Source organism: Diadema antillarum, unplaced genomic scaffold, assembly GCF_040938485.1.
Source record: "Diadema antillarum isolate AM-2024a unplaced genomic scaffold, OU_Dant_1.0 scf00000027, whole genome shotgun sequence".
Classification (NCBI taxonomy): domain Eukaryota; kingdom Metazoa; phylum Echinodermata; class Echinoidea; order Diadematoida; family Diadematidae; genus Diadema; species Diadema antillarum.
The window spans coordinates 763,486-778,476 of NW_027270916.1; the positions used below are offsets into that span (position 1 = coordinate 763,486).

General features: G+C 38.9%; 1 pseudogene; it reads left to right on the forward strand.

Annotated features, from left to right (window-relative positions):
• The window catches only part of LOC139735347 (uncharacterized), a 133,163-nt pseudogene that overhangs the window by 59,077 nt on the left and 59,095 nt on the right, over positions 1 to 14,991 (forward strand).

The window sequence follows — 14,991 nt, forward strand, 5'->3', positions numbered from 1 at the left end:
TGAAACTTTACTGTGTAATACTGAAATGATATTTTTTCTCCATACCTCTGAAAATTGCTCAATGCTTAAACTTATAAAAGGGTCAAAAGTCAAGTCAAAATCCTCAAATACCTGCACTCTTAGACTGTATAGCCATTCATTCAAAGAAAGTGAACATTTCAACACATTTGTGACCAACCTGTAATTTTAATATTATGCGCAATCATGTGAAACTGTCATCACACATTGTCAAGACATTGTATTTAGACCTAGTAGGAGAACCATGTATTATGGCAGAGGCGTACCAGTAGCCATAGCGACATTTCTAGTTAAAGATAACTCTACTTTTCCAGGTACAGTATACATTTATCATGCTATACTTGGACTGTTGATGGCATATACATGAGTATAAGACTCTACCTCCTGAAAAATTGAAAAGTTCTTATACCTCCATGTACTCCATTACCATCAGAAAGTGCACAGGGTGCATATTGTATATGTCAAAAGTATTTTCTTTTCATTGTTGTATCAAGGAAAGAGCTTCAGAGGTCTTTGAATATTGCCCTTGGCCGCACAAACACACATCAACAGGTCGCATCTGGTCCACCTTTTGGTCCTGCCATCAACGCTTCTTTAAGCAACTTTGGTGAGTAATGTAATTATATACAATGGATGTAAAAAATGATTAAGCTCTTTTAATCCATAATCATTCAAATGGGCACCATGCTCACCCCTAAGGGGAACACCTCGGGGACCCACCCCCGCCCCCCCAAAAAAAAATAAATAAATAAATTAAGAACTCTTCTCTAGAACCATAAGTGATAAGACTAAGTTAATACTATGAGAGATAGTACATTGAGAGTTTGTGTCATGTTTGTTTATGGCAGATCAAGGGGTGCCCCCCCCCCCCTTTGGTGCCATGGGGAGGGGGAGGGGAATGGTGGCCTAATTTGTGCATTTTCATCTTCTTCTTGAAGAAACCCATGATCTGTAATCCATGGGTTATGTATTTCATCCTATTGCCATAGTAGAAAATCACATTTCAATAAAGACACTAAAAAATCACAGATTTTGACACACAGGTGACAGAGGAGCTGCTTAAGCGCTTCACTCACTTCACTTCTTCATGGATTTTCTCCAATCTTGGCAGCTAGCATCCCCAGGGGTATTAGATTCCCAGGGGTATGATTAGATTTCAATTTGTTCAAATAAGCACAATGCTCCCCCCTGTTGGCCCCAGGGGCCACCCCCCCCCCCCCCCCCAAAAAAAAAAAAAAAAAATGTGGATTTAGATAATAGAAAGATTACTCTTTCAACAACAACAAAGTACGTAGGCTTATGGTGCGGTATTATGCAAACATGATAAGTGCAAGGTTTTCCATATTTTAAATGCCGGTTCGTACAAATTAAGGAGGAAAAAAAGATGTAACATTGATCTTGACTTGAAATGAGCAAGAAAGATCTATTATGAATGTGACGCAATGCCTATTACTCTATGAATATTGAAGGTCGTTTTAGCTGTTAGTAAGAGTATGTATTGTGCCATTACACATTCCCAACTGTTGTATAGAGATTACATTTGGCCAGCCACCATGACGGCTGTTATTTAGTGTTAAAGTCAACAGTGCTTAAATCCATGAATTGTTTCAATAGAAAGATTTATCATTTAAGCATAGGAGCCATCATATCTTTGACTTGGAATAGTAATATATTTCTGTACATGTATGTGTACATCATCAACAATGAATCAGCTTCAAGCAGTTGCAATGGGGTAAGGATTTTGAACTCAAAATGCAAAGCCCTCGTTCAGGCTGTAGTCAAGATGAACATGTCAAAAAATGCTTTTGTTGATTGTGTGTTATACTCTTTCAGTAAATACTCCATCTTGAAATTTCAGCTAATAATAGACAAAAGTTTTAAAGATTCCCGAGGAGCCAAAGAATCAAAATTTCACATTATTATGTTTTGGTAATTATGCCAGCAAGCTTGTGGCTCCTGTTGACCATGACTGGTCATGTATGGTGTGTGTTCATCTGCTGTACCTGAATGCTTCTGTTAACTGCTTTTATTTCTCTGTAATGTTAAAGGGATGGTACAGTATTGGTGGAGATGAGAATTAGGCTTTTAACTTTTTGTGAGATACCAAGAAAACACTTATGAAATAGTACAGAGCATACCATTTTTAGAGGAATTCAAACTTAATTTGATGAAAATCGGGTTTGGAATAACAGAAACATCCAAAAACAAAGTAAAACAAAGCAAATCGTAATAAAAGTGTGGGTCCCACACTTTATTAGAATTGCTCTGTTTTGGATATCTCAGCCATTTCAAACCAATTTTCATCAATTAAATGTTGAATTCCTCATGGAATTTCATGCTCTTTCATATTTCATAAGAGGTTTGCTCAATTATCTCGCCAAAAAAATGTCAGAAACCTGAAATTAGGTCTCAACCAAAACTATACGATCCCTTAATGGAGCACAAATATACAGACTTGTAACTATTGATTAATGCTTGTGATCATTCTTGCAGTCTTGGTGTCAAAGTTCCCAGCATTGTGAAAGAGGCGTCAGGGCATCACTGGCAGAAGGGAAGTGTGTTGTAATTGGTCTACAGAGCACTGAGAGAGGTGAGCCAATATGGTCAGAATGACCATAATAGCTGTAGGTATGAAATGATGGCCTATTGACAAATGAAGTCCTGAAACGCAATTTGATTCAATTTGACCTAATAGATATACTGAAATCATTGAGCACTGTAGAGTACACATGATTGTTGTACCTCAGATCAGATGGTCATAATAGAGTACTCCCTACTTGTGTCGGAAGTTATGTGTGGCAGATGTGCAAAAAGTTATTTGAGACCACACACTTCATGTCTATAAAAACGAATTTATTGATGGATTGATACATTCATGGCTGAATAGAAGAGTAAATAGAGTGAAAGTCTCTTACATACATATGTATGTACATACATACACACATACATAACAACAGACATACATACTAGATATTACAACAACATAAAGTCCCACTTTTGATCCTTAAAAGTTTGAAAACTATACATCAGATAACACTGTCATTGATATGAGTAGTAGCTGAATAGTGTACAATTTAGTTGGAGGTGCTTTGAAGTATGAGAGCATGAATCAGTTTCGTTAAATCCAATGATTGATTATAAGTTAAGTTCCAGATTTTGGTCAAATTTGAACCCACTATACGAAATTGAACTTTACACTAGAAACCAATGATATGTATGTGAGTGTGTGCTTACAATGACCCTGAACAATAGACATGAATACCACGAATATCACCTTTTTAGAGCTCTGCTGACTAGGCTTCTGGACTCTTGCTGCAAGGCACATGAATGCTTTATTAATATGTCATGATGGATTGCCCTGGGCACTGCTAGTCTGAATTCATGGTAAAAGGTAAATTGCACATGAAAAAGAAAATAAGCTTATGTTTTCATGTGCTTGCATACACTGCATTTCAGAATGAATAAAGAGTAAACAAGACTAGCTGTGATAGGGGAATTTCTCATGAATATTAGGCCGTATATATGGCCATTGTTCAGGACCATTGTCAGGTGTTAACTACACACACACTCCCATAAACATCAATTAACCATTGTGCAAAATTAAATTTTGTACAGAGCGTTGAAAAACGGCAAGATCTGAAACCTGACTTAAAAAGAATCTCAAATCTAATGAAGCTGATTTATGCTATCATTTTCAAATTACATCCAACAAATTGTACACTATTCAACTATTGCTCATATCAATGTCAGTGTTATCTGATATAGTTTTTGAACTACAACTAGTACATAGAATGTATATACATACTGGTGGTAAGAACAGGTAAAAATATAGAAGTATAATATACAACGTGTACATACATTGATGAATGAAATTGCTACTCTACATATCCTACATGTGTCTATACTGGACTGCCAACCTCAAGTGAGAGTTTGGAGTGAGACACTGTTGGGGAGCAAGTGACCAAACCTGATCAATCGAAATGACAATGGTGGAGGGGGTGTTGGGGATGATGCGGAAGGGAATGTCTCCACACCCACCCCCAGCCCCCTTTCCACTAGAGGGAGCTTTGACAATTTTACATTTGAAATGGTGCACTCTGTTGCATACGTCTGTAAAGGTTTCAACATATGCGTAGAGAGATGTGCCTGTGGGAAAATCTTGAAAGTTTGGGCTTGGGCATATTGAATGTCCAGATTATCAGGGATTTGGGGGACATTTCTTCTTCTTCTTCTTCTTCTTTCTTTTTTTTTACCTTCTGCTTTTTTCTTCTTTCTTTTTTTTTGGTTCCGCATGAGAATTCTTTCATCAGAGTGAGACAGTTGAAATTTAGTGAATTGTGTGAGTCTCGTGCTATATGAATGAGAATTGGCAGCCTTGCTCTACACATGTATATCTGAATGGAATTGGCAGCAATAATTCTCATGGTCAGACCTCCAAGTGCATATGTGGATGTTGGAGTAAAACCAACCCATGATCAGCGTATTTTTTAGATGAAATTATCTACTTTCCTTCCATGATTGGCTTTGAAATTCCATGAAACTGTCAGATATGGTTCATATAAACATTTCTGATAGATACAAGTAAATGTTATTTGATATTTGCATTTTTTTTTTTCATTGATTCCGCATTCCATAGTCCACGTCTTCACCAGCTTTGTTTCTCTCCCATGCTTTTGTCAAACTTCACTTCTCTCTCTTATCTCCATGATTTTCCAACCTTCGGCTTCTCCCTCTTTCCCCTCCTTTCTGTCTCATCTTTCTACTCCCAACATTTTCCAAAAAACCTTTCAGCGGATTTTCATTCTATTCCTTACAATTCTCTCTGTCTCCTTTTGTCCACTAGAGCAACTTCAACTTCCAGCTAACTGCTGCCCCACAATTTTTGTATCACCAATGCGCTAAAAACATCTGCACATGCTGCAGAGCCCCATTACAGATGCACTGTACGATTCCTCGGGAGCATTGTCGCTTCCTGTTGTCTTGCACGTTTCTCAGTTCCCGTGCAATTCAAAGCAATATTCATCTGATTTTCCTTACTTGCTGCTTTTTCTTTGGTTAGAATTAAGCTTTAAAAAAAAAGTTTATAACTTCTAAATTTTACTGATTTGTAGTCTCTAGAGTCACGGTTCATGACTGCAAGGCTTCATTGTGCTGGTCACATGATGAAAGGCAAAGAAATCTTTCCTCTTCTTCTTTGGCTTTCTGTTTTTGGAGTTCAGCATGAGAATTTTTTTATCAGAGTGAGACAGTTGAAATTTAGTGAATTGTGTGAGTCTCATGCTAATTGCATGAGAGTTGGCAGCCTTGCTCTACACATGTATATCTGAATGGAATTGCCGGCAATAATTCTCATGGTCAGACATCCAGGTACATTTGCAGCTGTAGGGTAAAGTAAAGAATTTAAGTGAAGATTTGAAGAAAAAAAAAATATTGCCACTGCCTACCATATTGAGACTGATCTTGGGCTGAGCAAAGAAATCTTTTCTTCTCTTTTTTATTTAATTCCCCTGGATAAAGACAGAATGTGACTTGAGTGAATATGCAGCAAAAACCGAATGCAAGTTTGTCCCCTGAGTTATCCCATAATGCATCTAAAGCTGCTCGCCACGCGGCACCCAAGTACAGTTAAACTCGCGTAAGTCGATCTTCTCGGGACTGAGCAAAACACATCGACTTAGGCGATTTTCGACTTGTGCGTAAATCGAAAAAAAATCGATTTAACAACAGTTACACCGCACGTACATTATGTATGTACATGTATGTTGTCTACTCTGGAGCCGAGAGCTGGAGAGGTATGCCGCAGCACGGGTCGCCCGGCAGGGCCGCGGCTAACTTTGCATGGACAGTGCATTAGTATTGGCACAGGTCCGATTACTTTACATCCTTGTTAAACCTTGGGGAAGTGAATATGAACGATATTTGAGCAGTGATTGATTCCAGTTTACCATACCGTGGCTTGAAATGCGTGTAGAGGTGTAAATCTGATTTACCCGTGCCCGTAACTTTCCCCCTACTTTCCGCTTTGAAAACTCAGCAGCTTCATCCATCCACTGCACAGCGCAGACTGCAAACATACACAGACTATACACACAGCCCAGTCGCTGTACGCACAACTACACACAGCCCAGTCGCTGTACGTACGTAGCGCGACAGGGCTGTACCAGCGGACCTCCAAACACGAAGAGAGTTCAACAATCGCATGCGATCGCTTTGAATTTTGATACTTTAGATCATTTTTTTTTTGTCACCTGTCTGGTCGGGCTAGTCCTTATGTAAACAAAAACTGGCGTCTCGTGATTTTGACAGTGATTTATTGCACAATAAAATCTTATTCGACTTAGGCACAGTGAATTTAATGGTTTTTCCGTGAAAGTGTTCTTGGAATTTCATCGACTTAGGCGAGTATTCGACTTACAAAATTCGACTTGTGAGTGAATTAATACACGTAAGTCATTGGGGAAAAATCGGGACTTTTTAAAATCATCGACTTGCGCGATTATTCGACATATGCGATGTCGACTTAGGCGAGTTTAACTGTATTGGTGATACCAAGAATTGTCACTATTTGCCTTTGTCGCTTCCCTCCTCAACACTCATCTTTCTATGTAGGCTCTTCTTCTGCAAAGCAAGGACTATGTACACATGGTGTTACTGCAAACCTCTCTCCCTCATTTACTTCACCATGCAAACCTTCACACAAGGGCATGCACACTTTCTGCACGCCCTTGCATGTTAGTAAAAAATTAAAGAGCACACACATTACTCATTTCAGCACTTCTGGTTGACTACATCCTTTAACCCATTTCATAATCCTTGTTCAAATTATGCAAACTTGTGTAAGGTTTCCCATACGTATACCTACACATATGTGTACTTGCTTAATTTTTGTTACAGTACACTAATATCTGCTGACTTGTGTAAGGTTTACCCGTACATCTACCTACCTGTACTTGCTTAACTTTTGTTACATTAATATCTGTTTGTGCAATGTTAGGAATGTGTTTTAACAACACGGATACTATTGTCCCTCTCACTATAGGCCAGCCTTGACTGGGAAATGACAAGGAATGGAGCCAACCTCCCAAACTTTGTCTCAGTGGCCAGAGAAATTTTGTCTCGCTTCATCCAGCAGCATTTTCCAACAAAGATCATTCATCCGGTAACCACGGCATTAACAAGTTTCTAAATTTCTGTTGTCAATGGAGAAGAAGCAACCTTGCAGTGTTTAACTGTTAGTCACAGCTATTTGGTTTTACATGCTTTCGAATATCGGTAATCTGTGTTCCTTGTTTCTCACAGCTTGTTGCAATGAACACAAACTGGTGAGACAGTAACCCAGCCCACAATGCAATGCATGATGGTAGATGCTACTGAATCATTGCTCGGTGATGTGCATGTGATATGTTTGGATTTTTATTTCCATATTTGTTTTAAAAGTGAGAGGAAAGACATCCATCATTTGTGACCCGACATCACAAGACCAACAAAAAGTCACCAGACATGGATTTTTAGTTAAGGGCAGATTCTAAAGGAGCAGACTATAAGCTTTAAGATGATGTATAACTCAAATGAAATGGACTCTCCTGACCTATCTAAATATTGGAAAGAAAGCACACACTCTGGAAAAGTGTGATCTGAGATAAGAGGCTCTGAAGTACAGTCTATTCAGCCGCTTAATCTTTACCAAACTCTGCTAGCTGTGCAATGAATGGGACAAAAACAAAAAACAGGATGTAAGCCACAGGGAACAACAATCAAGGGATTATCAACTAAAACTGAAATTGAGCATGCGCTTTTAACACATTCTGTCCATGATTGATACCAACTTTCATAGCAGTGGCATTTTCCTTTTAAAAGTTATCAGAGGTGAAAGTGAAGAGCATGCAAAGGATTTTCAAAAAATAAAAAGAGTCCCCTATAGCAAAGACATATCTGATCTCATTACTTAAAAAAAGGGGGGGTTTAGAAAAAACTGCTGAAACCACACTTTCCCATTCATTCTATGATCCCAAACTTAAATTATGAAAAACTCATGACTGACTTGTTTGACAGAAATACATGTATGCACTGTAGTCCAACTAGCAATTGTATGACTGTGACCTCTTAAGTTGAGATTTATAGCTTTGTAATTTAGATTTACTGTCTTTGCTCTCTGTCAGACTGGCCTGGACCAAGAGGAGGATGAGTGGTGTATGCAGGCCAAGGAGCTCCTGATGGGATTTACCAATAAGATAGATTTGCCCAACAGGTAAGGGAGATAGAACCTTGATCCTAGTCATAAAGTTGCATGTACATGTATGTGTTGAGATACTTTCAGCCGTCTTATGCCAGAAATACAATTTACCTTTAACCCTAAAAAGACTGGGGGGGGGGGCCTAAAAGGCCCCCCCCTCGACATTTCGCGCGATTACTCTGCAACACGCAATGCTCTCGCCGCGATGCTTTATGACTTTTTTCTTTCAAGTTTCCCGCACATTTTGACACCAAATTTGTGACGCCAGGGGGTACGGTTCTGAAGTTACATAACATTTTGTACATGCATGTGAGGCCGAAAGTGGCTCAAAAATGCGATTTTGTGCACAAAGTCAATGCAAATTGAGTTTTTTCACATGGTTCATATAAATATGCTTATTTTTACTCTCAATGGCTAAAATTAATTTGTTTTAGGAGTATTATGCTTCAAAAAGTGTCCGCCACAAATTTTGTTAAAAAAAAACAACAAAAACAAAAGGTCGAAAAAACAACGAAATACATAAGAAATTCATGAAACAATAAAATAGATAAGAAATTAATTTTGATACCGAATTTTTTTTCAAGTGCATTTGCTAAGAATGCCACAAAGAATAATTAGACCAAAAATGAGCACTTTTGGAGCTTTATTTACTGATTTAGATCAAAGAGTCTGATTTCTCGCATAAATTAGCATATTTAATCAAAATAAAATAAAAGAAGACTATTTTGGAAAATTTGAATATACGATCTTGTAGATTACATCGCACACTACCACTGTGCAAATTTTCGCGGCGATCGCGCGATCCACGGCCGAGATCTTAAAGTCTTTCGAGCTACCAAAATAGCCCAGTCTTTTTAGGGTTAACTAAACTTACATTAAAGTACTGATCTGCCATGTAAAACACCTCCTACAAGACACAAACTTTCTGCAAGATGAATTATAGGAATGCCTTATTGTTTCTTATGAGTTTTTGTCAAGATATTCCACAAATGCGAGAGGGAAGGAAAAAGTTGAAAAACTAAGAATCACGCCCTGATGTGGGCCATGGAGCGAAGCAATCTATTCACCGTCACGCACTCAAATTCTCCCTATCACATATAAATGTAAGCATTTCGTTGCCAGCGGTCGGGTCCGTACACTGGCCATATGCTATGTAAAAGGGAAGGAGGTGATCTTATAAACCGACAGACAAAATGCAGAAGGACAAGCAGGGTCACATTTTCAGTGCTTAATTGTGCACTTCTGGTAATTCAGCAGGCACATGCAGAGCGTACAACGTACAGTATATGCAGTCATCCCATCTATTTTTACCTACTGCCAGCAGAGGTTATGTTTTCGGTTCTACTTCAGACTTTTCTATATTTGTCTGTCTGTCAATCTGCCTATTTATCTGTTGTACATAAGATAATTCCAGAACAGATGAACAGGGTGTGTTCATAACGAGGAAAGAAAGAAACAGTTAAATTTGAGGGTCATTAAGTCAAAGGTCAAATGTCATATGGGTCGTAGAGACATAAAATAAGCTTAATCTCCAATAACTCAACAAAGGATGATAAGATTTTCACCAAACTTGCAGGATGTGTTTATAACAAAGTACTGAGTAAGAAAGAAATTATTTCATTTTGGGAGTCATGAGGTCAAAGGGGGGTCATAAAGGGCATAAGATAAGCTTAATCTCCCAGTAACTCATGAACAGATGATCAGATTTGCACCAAACTTGCAGGGTGTGTTAATGATGAAGTAAGAAAGAAACAATTCAGTTTGGGAGTAATGAGGTCAAAAGTCATACTGTAGGGGTCATAAAGGACATAGATTGAAATTTAGCTTAACCCGTTCCTTACGGGAACCTGGTATACCAGGTTCCCAAAATGAAGACAAGAGTGCCTGCTTTCGTGGCCTAAATTCATGTTTCTTTGTGTTAAAGTGCCAATAAAAGTGAGTTTGATAAAAAGATCAGAGTTTATGCTATCAGCATTTGTTCTCCTGTTTGAAAAATGTGTATTTCACAGTCTTATCTACCTTTTTCCTGATTTAGTTTTCGCTTGTTCTGCTGTAAACTCGTACGAACATGTACATAGCGATCAAGGCTGAGATCAGTTTAGATTTCTGCATTCGCTGACCCCAGTCATCCTAGTCAGGTGCCTGGTTTTGTGTAGAACAAAAGATTCTGTGAGCTCATCGGCGCACGCTCTTCATACCTCGCACCCAATCGATATTTCCATTGTTCACTGGCACATGTAGTTGACTGTGGGAAAGGGGGATACAATGTACCGCTTTACTGCCTTCACACAGGTGGATTACCAACCTGTCTACCTCTCTGTCGACGGGCAAAAAGAATCTCGTTTGGGGGTATTAAAGGCACTCAGAGAATTGCAAAAGGAACGGGTTAATCTGCCGACTCAACAGTGCATGATCAAATTTTCACCAAATATATTGTGTAGATGATCCTATTCTCTTATGTTTGTGTTGAAGATACTGCCAATGAAATGCCGATATTTTAATCATGGCTGCTTTGTGGAGGTCCTCTAGTTTAGAGTTTGGTCATAACAGATCGGGGGATATGCCTAGGGAACCAAAGTAGGACCCAATTTTCACATTTTCATCTTCTCCTTGAAAAGGTGTAGTTAGATTATAGTATTGAATAGATTTAAGTATTATCACTAGTTATACAATACAAATTTGTGCAAATGGGCACTACATTTATGTCACACTTGGAGACCCCCTGGAGCACACAGTTACCTGTGTGTGTGTGTGGGGGGGGGGGGGAGGGGGGACAAAACTAAATTATGGAATCTTTAATACAAATCTTGTGTTGAACCTGAAGTGAGGAGCTATGAAGTTAGTGTATAGGTGTATTGTAAGATCAGTGACTGCAGTTTCAAATTTGTTCATAGCAGATCATAAACAATTCTGCAAAACCAGAAATATTTTGAGTAAATTCATTCATGAATGTCCTTTCAAGGTCCTTTCTACATACCCAGCAGACAGCAGGTGTTTTTGCAAGTGTGGTAGCATGTACAAATGTACTCCATGCCCCCCCCCCATATGCCCTCAAAGCTGCCTTCACCCCCAAGTTTGCTATGTTCTTTAGGTAATAGTCTGCAAGAATGTATGGAAGTTGAACTGACCCCAATGTAATGACTGACTGAAAGTCATAAAAGTCATTACACATATGAAGCCTGTGCCCAAGTTTATAATGACAAAATTTTTCAAAACTGCATTTTTTTTTTCATTCCAGTCCCATTGATGATATCATTGATCAGCTGGGTGGGTCCAGTAGCGTTGCTGAAATGACTGGCAGGAGAGGTCGTGTCATTAGAGTCAGACAAGGTCAGGATGCTGTTCAGTACCAGTTGAGAGTGGGAGACTCGGGAGATGTAGACAGTCTTAACGTCCAAGAGGTACTACAACGTATGACACAATGTCTATGGAATTTCCAAATCAATGAGTGGCAATGAATACTATATACATTTCTTTGTACATCATAATATATACACATATTGTACCTGTCCCAGTGTCCCATGTATTGCTAGTGGCTTTGTACAGCTTAACTTACAAGGAGTGGATTCACTCATCCATATGCATTGTGTGTCAAGGTAAACCTTTCCATACTATTCATTTTTTACCTTGCTCATATAGGTACATAGCAGGAAATTAGGAAGGATTGTATTGCTACAGTGTACATTGGTTGTGACTCTTACATGCAAGGAACACATGGGAATGTATGAAAGACTTTCTGAGTCTCACACATACAGCCCTCTGTTGTAACAACCCACGTTTGATTTGTGAATGTTTAAAGTAGACATTCAAAGAGATCATTAAATTCTGCAATTTAGGCATCATTAGAAAGCTCAGAAGACATAGAAGGCAATGGAATTTTGTTACCTCGCTTTCGCGTTGCTAGAAAGAAGTAAACGCTCACGAAAAACTGCGGTTTTCTGGAGCCTGAGAAGGGCCAATTCGTCAGGAAAGATGCCCGTTTCGCCTGACGTCACGCACTGGATTTGCGGACTCTGCCCGGTGAATGTGTGTACAATGTTAACGGAGGTACAACCTGATTCCTTTGCATTTTATTTCCTTATGTAAAAGTCGAATTGAATGAAATATAACTTTTCATGGTTTAATAGTAATGAAGAAACATTTCTCTCTCGATTTTTTTGTAATTCTTACAGATATTTTCGTCAATATTCAGGAATTCAAGCTACTTAGGTAATCTTATTTTTCTTACGTTTGTAATGTTACCGCGTTCAAGTTTCGCTGGTCATATAAAGCGTTTAATTGGAAATCATGAGGATGTCCGTGACAGGGTTGATAATCTAAGACATGGTGATGTTGACAATAGCAAGCAGACTTACGAAAAATGGCAAAATATCTAAATAGGAGAGATTTTAAAACGAGGGTCGAGATAACGTGTGCAGCCCAGTCTCGTAGCTCGCGATCGCTCGCATGCAATACTCTATTTGTATTAATCCGCGGTGAAGTGGCTCTACTGCTGCGACCCGCATTGGTAGCCGCTCGCCGCACCACCATCCTCACTGCCTGCGTGCCTGGCCTGTTACGTGATTAGCCAAGTCATGGAAGTACTTTCACTGGCGTAGGAATTTAGACGTGAACTACTCGTACTTGCCATGCTTTGCATAACCACATGTGTTTGTTTACGTTTGCGCCCGATAGGGTCTAACCAGGGAGGTGGGAAGAGAAGGAGTGGTGGAATCTTCGACATCGACAAGATTCGGTGTTTTCGCAAGTAATTATTTCACTGCTTCACCAGTGTGCACTCGCTCGTAAAACTTCCGTAAATGACATCTGCTAAGATAGCTATCACGCCACTGCGCCTGCCTAGTTGCTGACCTCAAACCGGTCAGACCAAGGAGGTACATAGCTTTGAATGCTGTGACTATGGTAAGGTCTAATAGCAGGGCGGACATAAGCACTTCCCGATTGCTCGGGCAAGTGAAAATCAAAGTCGTAAAAGTGTTCTGAACAAGGACAAAAATGCTTGCCCGAATCGGGCAGACAAATAATTTTGAAGCCACCTTCTTTCTCCACATTTTCCCTTCAACAAACCCATGAAATCATGCACATGCAAGCCCAAAACTAACAACTGTTTCACGATGTCACGATTTCAACAACTGTCGAACACTGACTTACTTGAAGAAGCCCGGGTATTGCATTGCGATGCCACATCAACGCTCATCGATATCGAACAAAGTTCGTTTTTATTCCAATACGATGTATTAGCCTATTTTGGAAGTAAAAAATAGCGGTAGCAGAAAAACTGTGCCATTTTCTGCTCGCCGTTAGCTACCTACAGGTGAGTCGGGTAGTCACTGGTTGTGCGTGCTCCATGTGGATACCGAGCACAGTGCGTGATTCAATATACAAATAACACAAATCAATAACGCGCGGTCAAACGTGAACACCAAGTTTACCAAGAAACAATAAAAATTCCACGATGGCAAGGTGCCTGACTTTGGGATGGGGAGGGGGGGGGGTGGGGGGGGGGGGTAGAGGAGAAAGACCATTTGACAAAAAAGAAACCGCGCGTACTGGCGCATTCTTGGCGGTCATGAACAGTCTGGGGCCTGGAGGAATGAACAGGGAAAATGTTTGACAAGTCGAAGACCCAGCCAGGATTATAAACGTAATGATTCTTTATTTCGAGTCTCTCATTTAATTTGCCTAAAATAGGGCTATCTCTCTCTCTCTCTCTCTTTCTCTCTCTTTCCTTTTCTATTTCTTGTAAGAATTATTTGTGCTTACTGATATAGAAAAATAAAATAAACAGTGATAAACTTGAAATGCCTTATTTTCCTGCTTTAAAATACTTCTCCATTTTGTACATTATTTCTATTCTGATTTATGAAAAAAAGAAGAGAAAACATGTTGCTGATTGTTACTCTAAAAGTTGTTTATTCCGAAGGTTCGCTAATCTAAAACTTAAGAAATAAGAAATTTAATCTGGGAACAAATTCAATTCGTTTTAAGATTAACAAGCCTTTTCCCCATTTTCACATTACCCAAACTTCAGAATAATGCTACAAATGTTTGGATTAACAAACCCTCTTATATTTTCGGAAGAAAAACATTGGCACAGGGATTTTGCGTGTTTCAGATTTGAAATTACGAATTATCATAGAATACGTACAAATATATATCATGTCTTCTTCTTTTTTCATTATTTTAGGAATAATGAATACCGGACAAACAAAAAATTAAAGATGTCAAACTACGACATAAACTTATGAGAGAGAGAGAGAGAGGGGAAAAAAAGTTACTGGTCGTTACTGTAAAAGATCGTCTCTCCCGAGGGTTCAATTATCCAAAAACTGAAAAAAAAAGGGTTCGTAAATCGAAAAGAGAAAAAGATTAAAATTAAGTTTCGTTATTTCGAAGTCCTGTTCGCTCAAAACGTTCCATATTCTTGAATGTTCGTTTATCCGAAAACGAAATAAGTAATTTCTTGCCGCGTAATTCAATTTCAGATAAACGATTTTTTTCGAACCACAAATCAAGTTAAACAAACCATAATTAAATTTGTCAGATTAACAAACATCCGCACATGCAATATGCGTGTTTCGAAATAACTACCCATCAGGATAGTGAATCTTATTCTTTTTCGGAATAACGAGCACCATGCAAAGAGATACGCGATGCCAAACTAAAATTCAAACCTATCATTTTCTCCTTTTTTTACCACCCGTCTATACACGTTTTCTGAACATTTCCTAATGCCCGAC